Raw genomic sequence first — 5,720 nt, 5'->3', positions numbered from 1 at the left:
GGTTATATTTAGTTCTCTATCCCTCAGCTTTCTCATGACTAACACAGGGTTTGTGAGCAAGGGCACGGTGAAACCCCCAAACTGGACCATGGTTAGGAAGAAAGGGTTATTGGGGCTCCAGCTGCCAAGGTAACAGCCCCACCCTGGGTGGGGGAGAAATGCAAGTGGATTTTATGAGATGGTCTGCAGAATTGGGGGGGAGGGGTAGGTGTTGAGCTGAGGCAGCCTGTTGGAATTGACCGGGAACTAGCTGTCCTTGCTCTAGGTAGTTGATATTTAGGGGTAGGTTAAGAGAGATTCCTGGTCAATAGAAACCACATTTAAGTTTCTGTTTACCCAGTCACAGTCGGTCTGTTTAGGACATTGTCACCAGCACTACCATTTGGGGTGGCCGCTTCGGACCTCACAGGATTAAAATAATACTCCAGAGATGTATGTAAGCCCTAGGCACAGTTCAGGGTGCATGTTTGGTAGATACTGGCCGATGTTATCATCTGAAGCCGGAAGAGAAAAGCCATCTTGAATCTCCTTAACCACGTCTCTCATTTTTATCTAAATAACTGCTTCCAAACTGGCTAGCAGCCTCCTTGCAAAGGGGGCTGTTCCTTTTAACAGCGTTTCATACAGACAGAGCTTTGCCCCGTGCTTTTGGTTTAACTGTCCCTTGCCCTGCAGGACTCTCCTCCAATCTTTGAGAAAACATCTTCCTAGGACGCAATTCATCATTCATTCATTCACTAATCAACAAATACCCACTGAGAAAAACCTACTATGTATCCTGTTCTGAGTAGACCAAAACACCAAAACTTGGGGTATTCAGACACAGCAAAATTCAGAGCCGGACTGAATGCAAACGACCTCTTCCATCTCAGACATGTCAGGGACCCTGCTTCTCCCTCCCCTCACAGGTATAAGTTACTGTGCACTTCCATGAAAGGCTTTGGGTGAAGGAAATGCAGACAGGATGTGACCCTGAGGCAGCTTCAGACTCGGGAATTGTGCGGGTCTTAAGAGGGTCTGAGTGCTGACAGCAAGGGTCCACTGCGGGACACAGGTGTGGGGCATAGGCGTGTCCGTACTCCAGCTTGGGGAAGCTCCAGGGTCCGTGGGGCACGGCCCAGCCCGGCGCCTGATGGACTGGGGGATGCTGCCCCGCCCCGGGAGGGCGGGCCTGGCAGAAGTGTATTTATTAGAAGCACTCAGCCACCGCCCAACTAGCTAACAGCTAGCCAGCTAGCGGAGAGGAGCAAGGAGCGGAGCAGAGCTGCAGGAGGAGTACACAACAGGTAAGCGGCGCGGGGAGAGGGAGACCGGTGCTGCTCAGTGCACCAAGAAAGGGATCGGCTCTGCAGCCCTGCCGGAGGCCACCTTTAGGGTCCCAGGCTCCGGCTCATGGCCGTGGCTCACCTGCGGGTAACACTTGGAGAAAGTTAGCCACGACCTACATACTTAGCATCCTTGGGGTGGTGGAATGCCATCGGGTCACGGGCACTCCTCGGAAGTCCTGCACTGGAGTGAGCCCCAACCCTCTGAAAGTTACCCTGCAGTTGACTCCAAGCAGTTGCCCCTAGCTTGGCCATAGGAATCAGGTCCTCCTTCCGACACACTGGGGGGCTGCCTTGGCCAGCAGGCTCCTTTGTTGCACCTACTGAGCCTTCCCCTACAGATCTTGCTACGTGGTGCCAGGTCTACCCGGTCCAGCAATGACAGGGAATACAGCCACTCCCCGCGTGCTAACCGCACAGAAAACAATGCTGATGAGGAACTAAAGTAACCTCTAAACTTTTTTGCAAGCCAAGTGACTCATTCGTGCCCAATGTGATTTGTGCAATAACCTCGAGACCTGGGCAAAACATTTTGGGCGTGGTGGTGTTTGTCCAAGCCTTAGCTGGAGACTTTTAAAGGTTGGGTTTATTATAAACTATCTGTTTGCTCAAGCACGAATGTATGGAGCCGATGATGTGGGGATTGAAACCGTGATTGCTATTCCAAAAACTGGAATTTTTGCAAGTTAGGGAGCAGGGTTTCTAGATAATAAGGACCCCTGGACCTAGTGACCCAGTTTATTTCAAAGAAAACAATTGCAATCACAGCATTTAAAACTCACTAATTTCTGAAATTTTAAGTTGTTTGCTTCAAGTTTATGTATTTCCATGTTTTTATGTATTTACTTTTTGGGGTAGGGGAGGGCGGGGTCTCAGTGCAGCCTAGGCAGGTCTGGAACTCACTTCGTAACCCAGGCTGGCTTTTACTTTTCAGTCCTGTCTCAGTGTCCAAGTGAGATTACAGGTGCAAACTGCCATCCCCACTGTTTCCATGAAAAATGAAGTTTAATAACAAAAAGTTTGCTTTTCTGCCACAATAGTCTTTGGGGGCGGGTAAGGAATTTGAGATTGTAAGAGTTTTTGTTGTTTTATAATGGAGATAAGGTCTGGTCTAGGCTGGTTTTGAACTTGAGATTTTTCAGGCCAGTACAACCACATTTAGCAATTTTCTCCTTCTTGGTCACTGATTTTGTGTATGTGTGTGTGTGTTGTTTTGCTTTTGTTCCTTGAGATAAGGTCTTACAGCATAGCCTTGGCTGGCCTCATCTCATGCCTAGTTTATAGTCCAGGATGGTCTTGAACTCACGGCACTCCTTCTACCATAGTCTTCTGAGTGCTGGGATTACAGCATGTGGACTATCATGCTAGCCTGCGCACACGGAACCTGAATACTTTCCTACCTCCTTACACACACACACATCCCTACAGACATGGAACAAATAAGTGTACTTGAAAAACAATATCTGGGGGCTGGAGAGATGGCTCAGCGGTTAAGAGCATTGTCTGCTCTTTCAAAGGTCCTGAGTTCAATTCCCAGCAACCACATGGTGGCTCACAACCATCTGTAATGAGGTCTGGTGCCTTCTTCTGGCCTTCAGGCATACACGCAGAAAGAATATTGTATACATAATAAATAAATAAATTTAAAAGAAAAAGAAAAAAAGAAAAACACTATCTGGGGGCTGGAGAGATGGGTCAATGCAGCACAGTAGAAAAATCTAAGGTCAGATCTCCATTGCACACTGACCAAGCTGGGAATGGCCACAGGAGCCTGTCTCTAATCCTCTATTGTGGATGAGGAGACAAGTGGAGTCTATGGGCTCACTCATGTTGGAGGGAGGCCACTCATTTGTCCCGGATGCCCAGAACCGAAATAATCACACAGAAACCATATTAATTAAATCACTGCTTGGCCCATTATCTCTAGCTTCTCATTGGCTGGCTCTTACATTTTAATTTAACCCATTTCTATTAATCTGTGTATCGCCACGTGGCTGTGGTTTTCTGGCTAAAGTTCCCTCTGGCTTGGGTGGGTCTACATGGCTTCCCTCTGACTCTGCCCTTCTGTCAGCATTCACTTTAGTTTTCCCTGCCTATCTAAGTTCTGCCCTGCTATAGGTCTAAAGCAGTTTCTTTATTCATTAATGGTAATCTCAGCACACAGAGAGGAATCCCACATCACACTCACCAGCCATTCTAGCCAGGTGTGCACCTCGACTCAAAGAGAAATGGTATCAGAAAATAGGGTGAAGAGTGACTGCAGAGGACATCTGGCATTGACCTCTGACCTACACACATGGGCATGCGCACCTTCACACACAGGTGCATAAGCATGCATAACACACACACACATATACATATACACGCATGTGCGCGCGCACACACACACACCTCAGTAAAAGAAAAGATCTATGGTTGAGAGGTGACACAAACAAAACAGTAAATACTGGTATTGGAAAAGCACAACATATTGTTAAAACGTGGTTCTTCTTAGCAACGTGGCTGTACACGACAGTATTCTGCCTTCAGTAGCCTGTGGGTTGGATGAGTCACCACCGTGTTCATGTTCTGGATAAAGTTTGATCTTACTATTTGTTTACTATTTCAGCACGCTATGTAGGTCTGGGAGAACAAGCCAAAGAATTTTTCAGTAAAGTAACTAACAATTTCATACTTGAACCCTGGTCCCACACTGCCAGTGAGATCGCTTTGGGCCACTCAGTTAGCTCTCTGATCTCTGGCTTTATAGTGGGAATATTTTCTCTGGTCAGTCTCATCAGATTGCTAACAAAATAAACAGAGCTGTGAATGTCCTCTGGGAATGGAAAATCAGCACAGCATGCAGACGCAGGGAGGACATCATTATCCCAGCATCCCCTGCAGTTGTAACAGTGCAATCCAAACTGTCATCCGTGAATCACAATGAAATCTGCTGTTTCTAAAACTTCCTTTCACTAGACTGGAAACCGGCCCAAACCAGCCCCAATCACAGGCTTTGAGAAGAACAAAGTTCAACGTGGAAATGTCCTACAGTTGCTAATTGTATCATTCGTAAATGTAATTTGATTGGTGTTCTAGCAATAGGGTACTTTTGGAAGAAAATGGTAAAGTTAGGTTGTTTTATCTTTCTCACACAGAATTTTTACGTGAAACATGTAACATCAAAGATTTGGCCTTTAGACTTAAGAGTTTAACATAAGTCTTATAGCCTCTTAAAATTGTAACCTACTTAAGGGAAGGCAAAGAAAAGTTTTCTTTTGGGGGAAGTGTTTCTTTCTGGTTTTTGGAGATGACCTTGCTGTGTGGCTTAGGTTAACCTTAAACGCAATCCTCCTGCCTCAGTCTTCTGAGTGCTGGGAATCCCAGTGTTCAGTGCCACACCCAGCAATAGATTGCCCTTGGTTTGGAACAGGGTCTGCTCAGACCTGTAGCTTAGAGGACTTTACTCTTCTGATCCTTGTGCCTCGGCTTCTCTAGAGCTGAGGTTACAGGCGGTTACTGTCCTTCCTTGTAAACTTGGCTAGTTTGAAAACCTGAAACCCCTTATTAGTTTTTATTGCCTTGCTTCTGCACCTTTATGCTGGGATAGACGTTAACAGCCTAGATTGGTGGTTTTCAACCATACCTGGTCTTGGCCCTAGGGGATATCTGGCAATGTTTGAAAACATTTGGGGCTGTCACAGTCATAGGGTAGTGTGCTACTGTGGTCTAATGGCTTGAAGTCACAGATATTGCTGAAGGGGTAGGAAAAGAGTAATCAAACATACTAAGTTCCCTGCCTACTTTGAACTTCAAAACTGTACCCTAACAGCCTCCAAAATGGACACAGGGTCTCAGTATGTAACCTTGGCTGGCCAGGAACTTGCCACATAGACCAGACTGAGCCTCAAACTCACAGAGATCTACCTGCCTCTGCCTTCTGAATGCTGTGTGCCACCATGCCCAACCTAAGTTTTAGTTTCTTAAGAAAATTCTGAAGCCAGGCATTGTGACTTCTGCCTTTGATCCCAGTAACTGGGAGGCTGAGGAAGGAGGATTGCCGTAAGTGTTCAAGGCCAGAATGAGACCCTGGAACTTGGTATATAGCCCAGGCTAACTTCAAATTCATGGTAGTCCCCGAGCTACGGAATGCTGAGATTACAAGTATGAGCCACCACACTCACCCAGTAATGTTATTTCTTGGAATAACTGAGTAAAATACCAGAGGTGGGCATATGAAGTCAGAAGAGGTTATGATTATTTCTAGGTCCAGGTCATTCTGGTGGTCTGGGTAATTCCAGCAAAATAACTGCAGTGATTCTGTGCTCAGCTAGAACTAACCCCGGTCCAAAGCAGCCCTCTGGAGGCTGCTTGTGTTGCTTAGTACTAGAGTGTTGCTAGTCCAAGGGAAAAAAT

General features: G+C 46.5%; 1 protein-coding gene across 1 annotated transcript in view; it reads left to right on the top strand.

The window, feature by feature from the left end:
* The first annotated feature begins 1,234 nt into the window (after positions 1-1,234).
* Positions 1,235-5,720, top strand: part of Lgals3 (galectin 3) — a 12,043-nt gene continuing 7,557 nt past the window's right edge. The window contains exon 1 of the mRNA XM_005355359.3: positions 1,235-1,286. The gene's annotated coding sequence lies outside the window, so the exon portion shown is untranslated. The remainder of the gene's footprint in view (positions 1,287-5,720) is intronic.

This window comes from Microtus ochrogaster, chromosome 17, assembly GCF_000317375.1.
Source record: "Microtus ochrogaster isolate Prairie Vole_2 chromosome 17, MicOch1.0, whole genome shotgun sequence".
NCBI lineage: Eukaryota > Metazoa > Chordata > Mammalia > Rodentia > Cricetidae > Microtus > Microtus ochrogaster.
Note: the sequence above shows the minus strand (reverse complement) of the source record. Positions and strands in the feature narration are given on the sequence as shown.